General features: G+C 42.9%; 1 protein-coding gene across 3 annotated transcripts in view; it reads left to right on the top strand.

Annotated features, from left to right (window-relative positions):
• The window catches only part of EBF2 (EBF transcription factor 2), a 115,714-nt gene that overhangs the window by 66,697 nt on the left and 32,944 nt on the right, over positions 1–16,073 (top strand). The window lies entirely within an intron of this gene.

Genomic DNA, 16,073 nt, shown 5'->3' with positions numbered 1-16,073 from the left:
CCTAATTGATGGGAAGTTGTACGTTTGTGTAGCCAACGGGGGTTATGAATTAAATATGGTCGTCATTCCTTGAGGGATGCATGTCAATGCAAGAAGGATGGAGGATCTACATTTCCCCCAAGCTAAACAATCCCCTTGTAAAAGACCTAGGAAAGCCTGGAACAGGAGGAAGGGGGGGAAAGGGAATAAAAAGCATCCATCACTGTTTATTAAGTGCTGCTACTTGAAGGTAAAAGGGGTATTGAACCGTTTTCAAATTGGAAGGAATGTAGCTAGACAAAACATTGATGGTAATATTAGCTTGGTGACAAATTTTATTCTTTTGTCCACATTTATTACAGTAGCAATTTGAAGTGATTTATGTCTCTTACCCCTCTAAGCCTTTCTCTTTACACGCACACTCTCACAGAGGTGCATACACGAATTCAGTGTCTTTGAGTAATAAAATGAACCTTTCTGGTAACAGCCACAAAAAATACGGAGTAAAAGTGTCTGGAAGTGTTGCATCTGAAATGTTAAGAGCACTTGGAAAAAATGAGGCTCATGTGGAGGTGCTTGAAACTGGGCACTTCACAAACCTTGGTTACCCTGCGCAGTACATGGGGAATGTTGGTGGTGGCTGAGAACAGCAGCAGCTCCTTTCATTTCTTTATGTGCGTGTGTGCTAATGGCAGTGGAAGTACTTGTTGGAAGCAGTCCTTGCGTTGGTTAGTTTTGTGATTTCGGGTATGGTGAGCTCCTCCGGAGGCTCAGCTTTCAGGTCTTGAGCTTGAGCTGTAAATGCAAGGGAGGTTCCGAGTTCATTGCACTCACGATAAACAGTTACAAGCGGAGCGTGGCTCAGTGCTTCTGTGAGCGATCACTGATTTCTCATGCACGTATGTATATAGTCTTCTGTCATACGACCTGAAAAAATACGCTGTCACATGAATACACCGGTGTCATACAGAATGATGGAATTCTTAACATAGAATCTAGAGTATTCTGCAGACTGGAGCATTTCATTCTTCAGGTAACAGCTCTCAGTCTCTAGGGAATGCGACTGTTGTTACCTGTCTCTTTTCAAGTACCTGTACCCTGAGTTGTCTGAGACTTCACCCATTGTATGATCACTGTCTGTGTGTTGAGAAGTTCAATGAGGCCTAGGAGGGCAAGGCTTGGTGCACATTTAGTGTAAGGTAGTGTCTATTTGACCATGAGAATGCATATGGAACAACAGTAGCAGGATGTACTGAGGATTGCTGGACCACGTAAGTCTGGGGTGTGTGCAGCGTTGAACTGTGCTGTGATCATTTTTCGGATGTAACAAATCCTTCATCTCCAGCATTATCAACCAGATTCCTATTCCAAAATCTCTGAATCGTAAAAGCCATTCTGTTTTATCCTGTACTGCTGTTTGGTGCTCAGCTTTATTAATTTCTTGTCATTAATAGGGGATAACATAATGCAGAGCAAAGTTTGGGGTGGTCATTGCATTTGCAGGGCAGACGCCAGAACTCACACAACCCTGGCTATAGTAGAACATGGATTCTTAAAATAGGACGTAAAGTAAGGCTTTCATCACAGAATTCCTGCTAACTTTAAGCAAGCGTGCTTGAGATGAAGGTGGAGCGGTGGTGTTTGTCTTGTAAACAGCTGCTACCAGAACAGTGTTAACAACTGGGGATGCTGCTTAATGGGTAGAGTCACATTAAAGCTGCAACAGGCGGTTTGCAACGTTTTAACCCAAATTTTAGAGCAAACAGGCAGTTCCCCATAAGATGCTGTAGGAAAATGAAACCCACCCAAAAAAAGGAGCAAGCTGCTGGTGGTGAGAGGACTGGTTCTAAGAAACCACTAGAGTTTGTTCAACAGTTCTGATTTTAAATAACAACTTAGAGCCAGTCCAGGTCTGGTTTCAGCTGTAGTGACTGAGCTGCAAATGCTTGGACATGGGAACATTTCTTGGTAAGACAAAACCTTTTACTGGATCTAAGCAACGGATGAGAACCGATTTCCTCCTGTTGGTAGATCCTCGGAGGCTCAGGAAAGGGACTGTTGTGTCTCCTGTTCTTTTATAACTGCTGAGGCCTTGATCCCTCTTTAAAAGCTTTCCATAGTCTCTTAGTAAAGATAATTTGTCATTAAGAGGCAAAGATGCTCACAAGTCGCCAGGTGTCAGCCTGCTCAGCTTGCCAGCCCTGGCCTCTCACACTCATGGTCAGCCAAAGCCAACCGGGGCAGTGAATGGTGGGGCAAAGCCCTTTAGAAAAACAATTTCTCTTTTCTCCAAGTTTTGTCATTTTCTAAGCTCAAGTAAAGCCATTGCCAAACATAATAACGGCACTGTTAGTCCTGCTCAGGTGCTCAGGAGTATGAAGCTTACTCAACAAGGAGAAAAATGAGCAGGCTTTCCATTTTATTAGAAAGAAACCCTCTGTTTTGTGTAAAAGACACTTTCCCCCTAATATGTGACTTGTTAATAGGTAAGTACAAAGTAATGACGTAGAACACATTAAATGGTTTCTAATGCCTCACTTCAAGCATTATAGTGAACGTTTTCCTAAGCTGCCCTCCACATTGGTAGTTTAATTCAGCAACAGAAAATGATGTTGGAATTACTGAATTTAAACTGAAACTGTTGACTGTTTCTTTTTGAAGGTGGAGAGGGAAAGGGGGAATAGAGATGGGAGGGATCTGTTATTAGAGCAAATGATTCATCTTCTAAAAAGCTAAAGTGTCCTGGCAGAGATCAAAGTTTCTGCCTTGACATTCATTGGTTTGATGATTCCTTATGAGTGTGATTAGTAGATTTAAACCCCAAGAGCTTCAAAGCTATGGCACATCTTTTTAGCATGTATATTAAGATGTGCAGGTCATCTAGCTGGTCTCCGTAGTAAATGCTGATCTTCTAAAAAGCAGTGCACCGTTTTCCTGCTGGTTCCCCAGGAAAACACATTTTGCTGGAATGAGTGAAGCCTCTGAACCTAAAATTTCTGCCTGAAACTTAATTTTTGTCTGTAAATTCAGAGAGCAAATGTTTCTGTAATTGTTTTATTGAAACAGTGGTGCACAGTTTCATATACAGGTGCTTTAAGAAGTGTATGCTGACAAGTCACAGTGGAATCACAGAATCCCAGACTGGTTTGGGTTGGAAGGGACCCTTAAAGCTCCTCCAGCTGCAACCCCTGCCACAGGCAGGGACCCCTTCCACTGGAGCAGCTTGCTCCAAGCCCCTGTGTCCAACCTGGCCTTGAGCACTGCCAGGGATGGGGCAGCCACAGCTTCTCTGGGCACCCTGTGCCAGCGCCTCAGCACCCTCACAGGGGAGAGCTTCTGCCCAATGCCTAATCTCATTCTCACCTCTTTCAGTTTAAAACCATTCCCCAAGTCAGAACTGTTCATCGGATGCTATTCAACTCCACAGCATTCATCAGAGATGTAATTATACATTTATGCATGAAGGAACTTTGCAAAGTTAATTTTCTTGGTAGGGAAAAATATCTGTGGAAATCTGGTCTTTTCTTCTCTTCGGCTGGCTTCTCATAAAAGATAGCTTTGGGGCCCAATGGACTGTAACTCCTGTGAAATCTCTGTTCTGTAGGTATTTCAGTAGATACTTTTTAACAGCTCCAGGGGAGCCTTTACAAGGGATTATGTCATGATATGGAGCCTTTAAGATCTTTTTGCATATTGGGGGAAAATACAGTTGTGCCATGGAGCAAGGAGGGAATATACAGTAGCTGACTTCCAGGGAGCGAGTCTTTACCTGGTTCAGATCATTATAACAACCTAAGAAGTGATTTTGAAAACTGAATTGAACAAATCTACTGCAAACCTGCATAGAATCTTCCTTCCATTTCAGCTGACTCGATTTGCGTCTGCAGCTGAATCAAACTGATGAAGAAAGGTGTTAGCTTTTATAATGGAAAAGTTCCCAATATTCTTTTCACTACAAGTTCTGTGCAGTTTGGGTCCAGCCTTGCTCAGCAGTCTCTTTAAGTGTCCTGGATAGGCTTGTGTTGATGTGTGATGTTTTCCAACAAGCTCCATGCCTTCACTCCTACAACCTGTCCTGACACCGTAGGCACTGACTCCGTAGTCTGACGCCTCGTCACACAACGTGTTTGGAATGACAGTGCTACTCCCATTAGCCTCCCTTGATGTCTGTTTGCCATAGCAGCTTTTCAGTTATTTAACATGTAAACAGCTGGATTAAAGGAGTGCAGAAATGTTACAGGCGCTCACAAACTTCGGTCCAGAAATTAGGACTGCAGCAGAACTTGAGAAGGGAAAAGAATCAACCTTAACCACATGCACCAACCTCACATTGCACCAGGGACAGGGAAGTTCTGAAGTTGGGAACTGCCAAAAGACCTTTTTCAGTAGAGAGCACATTATGATGCAGCATCTGGAAGGATACCCTGTTATTTACACCGTCAAAACATGACTATTTTCCAATCAATAAGCCAACTGTTATCTTAAAATCTGTGCTCTTCATGTATGTATGTGTGCCTGCAATTGGACGTATAACCCATGGAATATGTATGCATAGAAATATGTTGTACATCTCCAAGAGATAAAGGGGATTGGATTTTCTCCCTGAGAAGTCTTTTAAAGTCAGTTCAGTGTGGGGTTTGTGTCTAGCTGTAACACTGCTAAACTCTTGAGATAGCCTCATCTCTGGCTTTTGTAATACCTTCTTAAGCATCGAGTTTAATCTGTCCCTGTGATCTCTCCAAATCAGGGAAGAGTATTAGAATTTGAAGGGAATGAAGAATACAGATCATAGTTGCTGTGTTTGGAAACAGCTGGAGCCCTCGCACAAGCTCATTAGTCTCGTTACAAAGCAGAGCAGTGCAGAAGTCTTACCTTAATGAGATTAAATGTAAGCACAAACAAGCCGGTGGGTGAATGACCACTGCTCAGGCAGAGGAAGCTGCTGGTTGCACGGGGGCTTTATTAATCATGGGCTTGAGTGGGGTGATCAGCAGCTGGGGGGGGGGGGGGGGGGGGGATAGAAAGTTTGGTCCATTGAGACTTGGTCTCACTGTTGTGCAGCCTCCTGCAATTCCCCTCAAGGTCCAAAGCCAGGTCGGTGTCTGCTGTGTAAAGAGGCCCAGGAATCAGGTATTTCCTTTTGGGTTTTGGTACGTTTCACAGGCCTTGCTCGTTTTCAGTAGGTGGAAGGTCAGGAGCTGGAATTACAAAGTGTTAACTCAGGATCTCTCCTAGACGCCCTGGGAATGTGTTTTGCTCTAGCCAGAGGGTAAAGCTCTGTAGCTGAACACAAAGCTCTATAACAACATTGTGAATATACACATAGAGATGCTGTAGTGATGAAGGGGGAGATCCAAACTATGGCCTTCACCACAAGAATGGGTCCCCGTTGCTGTGTAAAAGGAGCAGCTCACTCACCAGGTGGGGATCTTGAAGGAGCCACCACTAAAACCAGATCTGAACGTGTGCACTTGAATAGGTGAATGGCAGATTTTGCATTGTCTGAAGTGATGTGGGAATAGGTATTACATATACACAGTAAAATGAAACCAATCTCATGCTTCAGGGTGTAAATTGATCACTGGAAAGGTCAGGAAGCAATTTTCCTCTCCTGTTAACATCAGTGCACAGTCAACTTGGGGTGCGCGCGTGTGTGTGAACGTGAGCGAGGGAGGGCTGGAATGAAGGGATGCAATTTCTCCTGTACTATTTGCCAGAAGCAAAATGACTTCTGCAGCCAGGAGTTCATAGCAAACTGATTGCTCAAGTGTTTGAGTTTTACCTCATCTTGATTTCTGGGTGTCCAATCTAAGGTGCTTTGAAGGAGCATGGCTTTCACAATGTGTTCCATGAGAATCCAGGCCGCTTTTCGATGTTGTGTGCAGTTGCCCCAAGTGTTTCTTCTTGCATGAAACCTGGGCTTTGAGCTTGATGTCTAGTCATGGTTTTGAATCAGGAGCTTAGAGAAGTGCTGGTGTTTGGACCCACTGGATTCTGGAGATGTGCATCTTAGTCCAGCAGTTGTAGTACAGCATGACTTAGCAGTGTTTTTCCTGAAGAACCTCTTAATAAGCCCACTAAAAACATATCTTACCTTGCTGTGTATCTTCATAATCATCATCACTTCTTAGGACAGTTGCCCTGAAATAGCAGAAGAGTCAAACCGTGCAAAGTCAAGTCCCCTTGGGTGTCAACCCCAGCAGGGTACTGAAGTGAAGTTCATGTGCCTGTCTTCTGCCCACCACCACCCCAACCCTTCCACTCCATTCCCATATTAATGTCCTGGAAAGGCAAAATCAGCTGGGGGATCTCATTTGAGGCTCACCAATTGCCAGTTAACGGAGTTCATACCCCAAAATGAAGCTTCTTTTTGGCCTCTGGCACATATGTGCCACATCAAAAGTACTGAAAAGGTTAATGAAATTTGGAGACTAGTAAGCAGAGATAAATGTTTGCAGGGAAAGGTGGAACCACTTTAGATGTATTAGTTTGTTGAATGCACACTAGAAATGTTCATATTCCTCAGAAATACAAGGTGGTGCTTCTATGCATGCTTGTTTGCAAAATGGCCAATGCCATTTTGGGTGCTCTTTCCCTCTTTCTCTGCACCCAGTTGCTGGGTGAAATCTCAGGCTGTGGCTGTTTGATGCACAAAGCAGAGTCCCTGGTCTACAGCCTGTAGCACTGCATGTTTTACAGGACGCATTGGCATGCACGTTTCTGTGAGTCCAGGCTCTTCAACATTAAAGCAGGACCCTTCATTTTAATCATTAGAGAATGAATCCAGTGCTAATAGCACTTAATTGTTTCACTAGAATGATCTCCGTTGGTTTTGGCAGCCGAAATGAAAACAATTCCAAATACCATCAAAGGAGCTTATCCACACACAGCATGTACAGGGAGAGGGGTTTGATACACAACGGTGGGTGAATATCCTAACATCTCCTAATTCTACAGACGGCTCTGTAATCCTTTTCTGTCTCAGTCTATGATCTTGAAAGGTCCGATGGGTAAAGGCAAAAGGAATAACATAGACACAGAAAACCTTGCTCCATGCCCCTGGAAATCACACGGCTGTGCCTCAACCATACACCTATATTAATCTTGACTTTCTTGAAGCTTGCCCGCTAGTTTAAATTTGTATGCGACATCAAACATACCTTTTCACATATGTTCTTTCCAGATTTTTTTTAACAGTTACTTAGCAGTTTATAGAAGGAAGTGAATGATCTCATCAAGCTGCTTAGAAATTAAAAAAAAATCTGTGCTTATTAATTATGCAGGATTAGTCTAATTATAATTCAGCAAATTAATTAGCGACAGAAGGTGTTCTGAAACATTGGAGTACATTTGCATGTTAAATGGAGAGGCTAGTCTGTAATATATGTAAATTTATGCATGGCTTCATAGTTTAATTTAAAAATTTGCAGCTGCATATGGTATGGGAGCAGGTGAAAAGTCAGTTTTAGTTTAATGATGCTAACAAACATTGGATGCTGTCCTGTCTTAGGGAAGGAATGTGCTGAATGCACCCCGATCTGCCAATCTATAAATCTGTCATAGGAATATAATGTTACACCAATGCTCAGATTCAAGGTCATCTGTGACTAGACCCAGAAGTACAATAGGTGCAGATATACCAACTGAATAGACCTCAGGAAAGGGAGGAGGCGAAATGCGCACGGACCCGAGGTGCTGGGCTGTAAATTTGTCTCTTTAGCAGATGACTGCATGTTTAGATGAATACAGTTTAGGGCCAGGCAATGTTCTTGTCTTCTTAAATGAGTGAGAACCTACAGCTGAGTGATATCCACTCTGGCAGGTGTAAAACAGGTGCCTAACCTTGGTTCCATCTCAAACATTCGCATCAGTGCAACTTCCTGATCTCTTGGAGTCACCAGGAAGTTATTCCCAAGTTGGGCATTAACTGCAGGGTGAAGAGTTTTTATGTTCTGGCCGCTGCCATCTGGCAGAAGGAGTAAAAACCAGCAGCAGCAAAAAGGCTGTTGGTGTAATTGGTGCTCACTGTTCAGTCTAGCATGGCTCAGTAGGCAGATCGTTCTTGAGAGGGGTGGCGAAGAGCATGGAAGAGTCAGAAGGTAGAGGAATTGTAAGGGCCTATTTGCCATTAAAAAATGAGCCATAGTGTTTAGAAAGACGAACTTGAGTTAAATTTGCACCTATGTAGAGCTATAAGGACAAAGGGATACCAAAGAATAAGTAGATGTCACCAGGATCGCAGAGCTATGTTTCCGTGATGCAGTCCAGCACCAAACCATTGGGTTCTGCTGAGGCAGATCCAAGTGGAGTGAAGAGGATTTTGGCTGGGTGTTATGTGCTGGGGCAGTGTGCTCTGTGAAATTTTTGTCACTGTTAGAAAGAACCAGTAAAATCACAAACATGGGCTTGCAGGAATGGTGGTTGGTTCTTGGCTTCATCTGTGCTGTGGGCAAGTCCCTTTATTTCTAGGTGCCTTGACTTCCCCATCAGTGAAGTGTGTATAAAAGCCTTTCTTTCCTCCTGTCCTTTGTGTATCTTTTCTCCAGTACTAATTTCACAATGTGACTGTGTGATGCTTAGCACAGTAGGAGCCCTTAGATACTTTAATAAGCCAGGGAATATTATCTGAACATCCCTTTCAACAGCCCATCAGCCCAATCCTCTCCTCTATTACCTCCCTGCCTATTGACTTTTGATTATGCTATGGCATTTGGTCTGGTGCCAAATGGCATGAATAATATGGATCTTACAGTATAAATAAGCTTTTAGCCATTGTCTTGTAAGTTACTGGAAAGTTTTGGGGTGGGAGGAAGGGGGAAAACCCAAAGGGAAAGGGAAACTGCTCAGATTGCAGAGAGCCCTCCAAAGACTTTCTGGAGACCAGTTGCAATTACAAACACGCTGTTAGTGTTGTGTTTCATTTTCAATTCGAACCCATAGAGTTCAATTATTATTTTCATTAATGGTGTCAGGTTTTCATCAGAGTGCACAAACAAGGAGGTTTTCCTTGGAGATCTTTTTTTCCCCTAGCAAATGTGGCCATGCCAAATAACTCCATTGAGCACCGAGAAATGACTGTGTGTAACCGGCAGCGCGCTCCCCGCAGCCCTTGTTTCTTGAAAATGGAATCGCTTTGCAAGACAGAATAAGCATTTACCAAATGAGTGAGGATTGCAGTTGCTCAGAAGGAGTGGAACAGAAGCTGCTTTAGAGATGAGAATTGTGCAGGAGGTGGAAAATGTACAGAATAGAAACACCAAGTTTACTGATGGGGTTTGGGGTTGGATGACATTGCGGGTTTACATTCAGTTCCTATTAATTTGGAAACTAAGCTTTAAAAGAAAGCCACTAGATACAGGGCAGAGAGAAATATGATGTTCTAGGCTGCAGAGAGATGGGAGATTTGAGGAGGAATTGTTCTGTGGTGAAGACATGAGGCTGGGAGCTGGACATGAATTCAGGCCCAGCTGTTGCTGTGGACTCAAGGTGCAATGTTCTTTCTCGACCCATCTAAAGTACAGGATGTCAGTACTTTCACCCTGGTTCCACATCAGAACTCAAAACCTAAATTGAAGTGATTGCCTCAGTGTAGGAGAAGGAAAGTAGGATGTTAAACAGTGGATGTTGGTAAATGACACTGGGCTGTTAGCGTTGGAAAATAGAAGTGTTTTGATAGTTAAGATCATGTGATGTTTCCAATTAATTTGAGGGACACAATATCTTGTGGAATTTTAAAGGCCTTTTTGAGTTTTTCTGCTTTATTAAAGCTAAAAGTGCTAATTCCACCTGTTCCCTATTACACTTATCTGATCTGCATCTCTTCATGTGCTTTGAATTTCATCTTGGAATGAGCACACTGTTCTTCATAGAATGGTTTGGGTTGGAAGGAACCTGAAAGATCATCTTCTTATGGATTGGTTATTAATTTAATAATAAAGATGGGCCTATACAGGAAACTTCTGATCTAGGCTTTCCTCAGCGCAAAGGATCTTTGTGTCCTGAAGATTTTAGTCCAAACCACCCTGATTTAATAATACAAGTTACTCCTGCACCGTACTCTTTACACTCTGCAGAAGCAGATTTCACTTTGGCAAGCATCTATTTTAAAACTGGGAAAGAACTGTGGAGCACAGGAAAAAGAGCCTGTGGAAAGGGGTCAGATCAGTGCCTAGAAGCTGAGACATCAGAGAGGTAAGATGAGAATGCAGTGGCAGTGGAAAGGTTTTATGTGGCAGGAAGGATAGGTGGAAGTGTGAAAATAGGAATCAGGAATTTGTGAGGAAGGGACCTCGAAGGCTTCATCTCCCTTAGGTCTGCAAACACCTTAACTCATCTCTACACAAGGCTGCGGAGTTAACTTGCGTAGTCTGGTTGTCCTCTGCATGCAGCAGCTGGAGAAAGGCCTTACCAAATTGGTGGTCCCATCACTGAAGGAAGTATTTCCCATCAGGAAATGAGGATGTTGTTGGGGACTGGCTTCATGTTCATGTGCAGTTTTGGTGCAGCTGGATTCTATCTATCAAAAAACAAGTGACAGATGAGCAGCCACCTCCTCTTGTGGCCAAGGCTTAGGACCTCACATCATCTGACTCCTGCCCCCTTCCCTCATAGTAAATCTCTGACAAACTCCAAAGTCTTTTGACCTACATATGGTGGGTTTCACATTTGTTGTGCACAGGAGTTTTGTGAAGATGAATTAGCTGCTGTTTGTAGAGTATCATATAAATGCTCTGGATTATTGTAATAACCTCACTCATTCCTCACACACTATAAGGTGTATGTTCATTAGAATGCCTGTGTGCAAAGCCTGATCCCACATTGGCTGTAACTGCTGGAAAAGAGCAGGAAATTTTCTCATCAGCTCCCTAATAATACACACCGATGTAATAGAATGAAATTACTCCAGAGATAAATACTCAGATTATAAAGAAATCTTCTGCTGTGATATTCATTAAAATCAAGGTGATGATATGGAATAAATGTGATTAATTGATTTTAAGGAGTGACCTTCAAATAGGTGTGCAGAATCTGACCTAGTCCCTTTGAAAGGAAGACGTGAGTCCAGCCGCCTCCTTTGCCGTGTTGTGCCATGGGGTAGGGTCACGCTTATCTCAGAGTCTGCAATGCAAAGACACACAGGGGTGAGTCAAGAGGAGGACAGGAGCTTTGATGGGGTTGGAGCCAGGCCCTCACTGCAATGATTATTTTGCAGTTCATAGAAGATTTAATCTTCGTATTGTTTAACTGGAGCAAAGCTATCCTTAGTAACAGCTTCTAGTTTTCTCTTGGTTCACTTTGTGACTTTCTGGAAGCACTTGAATTGTTTAAGCAGAATGCCACCAGGTCTCTATGTTTTCATTAGGTTGAAGCATCCTTGAGTTTGCTGATAAACATGATCAGACGAGGTGGGATTGTGCCAAAAAAAGCCTGAGGCCACGAATCCAAATTCTACAGTAACCCAAACAGGAGAGGATTAGCTCAGTATTTGCTTTTCAAGGGATGTTTTGGAAGCGTGTCCAGAGGCTGCTCATAAGATAAAACCAGCGTTCTGAGCCTTGATTCTGTACCTGTATTTTAAGGAACCACAAAAGGTGGATAAAGGTTAGTTAAGGTGTAGAACCTGGAGTCAGGAGAGCCGAGTCCTAGTCCCAGCTCTGCGGCAGACCTGCAGTGTGATGGGGAGCAATTCCCTCCACGTTCCCAGGCCCTGGCATCTTTGCCTGTGGAATGGTGAGTTCCACCACCTGCTGCAGAGGGGTTTTGCGAGCCAGAATTAATTGAAGTTTAAGTCCCACAGAATGGTGCTATAAAAGCGCAAAGCATATTATCTGTTTCTGTGGTTCCATGTGGTGAGCCTAATCAGTCCCAGGTCCTGTGGCAGGGTTTTAAAAAGGCATTAATGCATTTTTCTTTTAAACCTCCACCTTCTGCTGCCTGTGGGACTGCTCTTTAGGGCTTCTGTCTTGTCCTGTTGAAGTCAAAAGGTTTTTCTCCTGACTCCAGTAGGATTTGATTAAGGTTCTTCTCAGTCATCCGAGATGAAGGAGAAACATTCTCAGAGGTGTGGAACTTGCTTTCTAGTTCTAGCTGCATTTTAAAGTTGCTTCAGATGGGTACAGAACCTTATCTATCTATCTAATCTACCTACCTACCTAAAATGTATAGAACCTAATAATATATATATCTGTATATAATATATGAGTATATGTCGATGACGTGGGAGTGTGGGTCAGCAGTTTCTTTGGAAGGACCTTGAGAGATGCAAGAATGTTGCCCTTCCCCTTTCTCTGTGCCCATTGAGAGCCCATTGACAGGGGAATCTGTTCTGCCTCTCTCAGCTGTATTATGGGCTGTATAGCACTCCCTGTCTGCTTTCCCACCAAGTCAGATCCCATTGCTCATAGTATTGCTGCAAAACAGTTGAGATAACACAGCTGTCTTTGTACTGAAGTGAAAAAGGGGCACTTAAATGATTCATCAACCTCACTCCTCAGTGACTCCCAGTAGGAGGTGCAGCAACTTTTACCGTAGCTCCTTCTAAATCCTAAAAGAGGGAGTTATATTTAAGGTGGCTTTTAGGAGACCTCTGCAAGTGTATGAGGCTGTAGGTAGAAAGCTTGACTGTAAGAGAGACAGTAGGCAAAACCGGAGAAGTCTACAGTTATGTCGTCATTAATTTTATGTCTATGCATTAAGTTAATCAGGTTTTCTGCAGTAATGCCAGGATTTTTAGTGGTAGTGATTTAGAAGTGTTTAGTTTTTCCCCCAGTGCCCTTAGATGGCGAGCTCTGAAGTGAGTGGGCCACACTGGCTCTGCTTGGCTGGACTCAGAGTTACCTGCTAAACTCATAGCTGATGTTCCTTAGCGGGAAACAGAGGCCAGCTTAAGAGACATGAAAGGGGGCTAATTCTTTAAATTGCTTTTTATTTTCCGATGCATGTGGAGGTTAAAGCCAAAACTTAAAGGTTCTCATTTAAAAAAATTAATAAAGCTTTTCTGCAATTCTCCTGTTACCCCTAAACCAGCTTCATTTAGCGCTAAAGCTTCCCTACTCTTTGCTCCCCCCAAGTCATTTTTATTCTAATGCTGCAATAAATATTAATGCCTTTCCCAGATGCAGCCACTTAATATATATGTGTATATATATCGACCTACCAGAGACTTCATGCGGATGCCCAGTTGTGGATAAAATTTGACTAGAAAAAGTCTGAAAGAGGAGAAAAAGAGATGTGGTTTCTTGTGTATGCATCTAAATAGAACTGAATGTAAATCTCAGCTGATGGGAGGGGAAACTGTCTTAGTGCAGTGTATCCAGTGAGCTTCAAAGAAACTGCAGACCTCTTGGCAGTGGCAATATATGGGAATACTGCTCAAGCACTAAAACCAAAGCCAGCACTTCCAAAAGCGAGGTGAGGAATTACTGATATCCATCTTGTGCTATCTTAAAGGTGCACCATTTTCAGCAGCTGAGGTGCTCAGCAGTTCCAAAAGGTCAGGCTCTTCAAACTGTCTCCAGTGGGTCATTTGGAATCTTTACCTTTCTGTATCTGCATTTTAGGGGTTGGTGTGACCCGGGTGCTGCAGTATCCTATAGCTCTTCCCAAAGCCAGCCCAGCTGACGCAGCGAGTTCTCTTACAGGCACTATTCGTTGCTCTGATTTTCTTTGTCCTTTGGTTCATGTTGATCAGTTTTCTCCTCTAGATGAATAGGAATGCGAACATTTAAAACATGTAAAAAGGAAACTGCACGTTTTCCTGGTTAATTTGATTATGTTCGATTTATTTTGCCTTGAAAGTAACAACTTGTTGTGGATTTTAGGTTGCAGTTACCCTCCAGTATAATCAGTTACCCAGCAGCACATTGATTTTCATGTAGTTACTTGCCTTGGTTTCATTATCTAGTTTGGTTCCATTCTGCGGTTTTTCCTTCCATAGGTAGCTCTCAGTAACAGCAGCTCTTTGTATATCTGCAAATAATGATTTTATATCTGTAAGAAGAGGGCAGGATAAAAAGGAGTGTTTGTGAGTAAGTTCTGACTCGAATTCTCCTGTGAACCTTCGCGCCGGCACGCCGTGTTTTTCCTTCTGCAAACATCCTTGCAGTTAAAATCTTGCTTCCAAATCACCCAAATAAAAGAGGTCACAGATCTTAGCACGAGGAACCAGTAAATTGTATTTGATAGAATATATTCACTCAGTGCTGCTCCTCGGGCATGAAGCTCTGTAGGGTTTTCAGTTGAGAAGATGCAGCGGTGACCAGGGCTCTGTTGGGAGAAGTTGCCCCCTGACAGTTGAGCATGAGCAGGTCTCTGCTGATGAACCTCAGTGTGGTGAGGGGCCATGGCAGGATGTCATCTGTGCGAAAGGAAGGACCAGGAGCTCTCTAAGTCATAAATGAGAAGGAATGAGGAAAATAAAATCCAGTCTCCAAAATGCACAGAGAAAAAGAAATATTTTAGCTATTTAAAAAATATCAGTGAGAGATTTCAGGCCGAAAGGGACATTTGAGCAACCTGGTCTAATGGAAGGTGTCCCTGGGCGTGGGAGGGGGTTGGAACTGGATGAGCTTTAAGGTCCCTTCCAACCCAAACCAGTGTGGGATTCTGTGCTTTTAATTTACAAAGCTCACTGGAAGGCTTCATTTTGTGACAGTCATTTTACATGACGTTATCTGGCTCTTTTTTGTGGGTTCAATTGTCATGAGGTTTCTGAAGGGTTTTGTTTGTTCAAGCACCATATAAACGGATCAGATCCTTCGATATTTCTTTGTGTGTTTGGGGCAGATGGAAGAGAAAGGCCGCGATGGAAGTGGTGCAGAGCAAGCAGCAGTAACAAGGGCGAGCGGATTCCTGCTTTATTGTCTTGTGCAAGGACTCTTTGGGTGGGTGGTGGTGGTAAAGCCAGGAAATATACATCTTTCTCCTTTAAAGTTCTAATTCAAGGCATGAATGTGTGAGTTCTGAAGGGACTTAGGGACTGCGGTAAAAAATCGTTGTCATAGTAACAGAAAGGGAAATAGGCCTGGCTCACCTGGGACTTTAACTTACTGCAAAAGCGGCTTTTTTTTGTAAGGAAAGCACTCAGCAAAGCGAAATAAATAAATAAATGGCTCTTTGTATTCCAAATCAATCCTTCAACTCTTTATTTTAATTTCCAGCCAAGTCTTTTTTCCTTTGGAATCTATCTCAAAGTCTTTGATTTTTTGATTTCCTTAATTATTGCAGTTAAATCTGGTTTTGTCCAACAAATGGAACCAAAAATTGCAGCAAAATTTTCCCCTTGTGATAGAGGATGCCAAAAAAAATCCTTGCCTGCTAGGTCTGAATTTTCAAGACGTGCTTGTTCTGTTTTTAAGGCAACAACTCTGATTTTTCATGTAATTTCTTTACTTCTGAATTTCCTAAATGTAATGGGATGAACCAGATAACAAAGGGATAACTCCTCTCCTCCCTGCATCTGACACACGATTTCATGGAAATGGTATAGAAAAATGCCTGCCTAATATTTCTAAGCTTTAAGATCTAGTGCGAGGTGTTGGGGAAACCAACCCAGCAGTCTGAAGTTTCAACCTGGGTACATGACAAGCTAAACTCGACCGATAATAACACATAAAGATAGGCATATGTGACAGGGCAAAAATAATTGGCATGAGGACTTTGTAACGATGTTAATGGGTTTATCTGCTTGGACAGCATGAGCTGTCACGTATTCCTTCAGGTTGTGCTTGCGTTATCCTCTCTCCAAATCTGTGTGAGATTATAATCTGGACTCTTGGCAGTGCTGCTTCTCTGCTTTAGTTTGTGAAATCTTAATAAGTAAAAACCACCGTTGTGATGAAATCTCATCGGCTGCTTCTGGGAGCTGTGTTTGTCTCTGGTTTTGAGCACATTCTCGGGAGTTTCAAGGCTTATCTGCTTCGGGGTTGCCCTGTTGCTTTTTGTAATTTTTACAATGACATTATCCTTCTGTATTGTCTCATGGAAAATCCCTTCAGGCAGCAGAAGAAAGAGCTTATATGCAAGGGAGAGATAAAGAAAGAGACTGAAACCGTGTGGTCAAACATGCAGTGAGGCAACGGGCAGAAATCGGAGTG

The sequence above is a fragment of the Pezoporus occidentalis genome, unplaced genomic scaffold (assembly GCF_034315485.1).
Source record: "Pezoporus occidentalis ecotype Australia unplaced genomic scaffold, CSIRO_AGI_Poc_V1 ctg191, whole genome shotgun sequence".
Classification (NCBI taxonomy): Eukaryota; Metazoa; Chordata; class Aves; order Psittaciformes; family Psittacidae; genus Pezoporus; species Pezoporus occidentalis.
The sequence above is the reverse complement of the archived record's forward strand: the minus strand, read 5'-3'. Positions and strand labels throughout refer to the sequence as shown.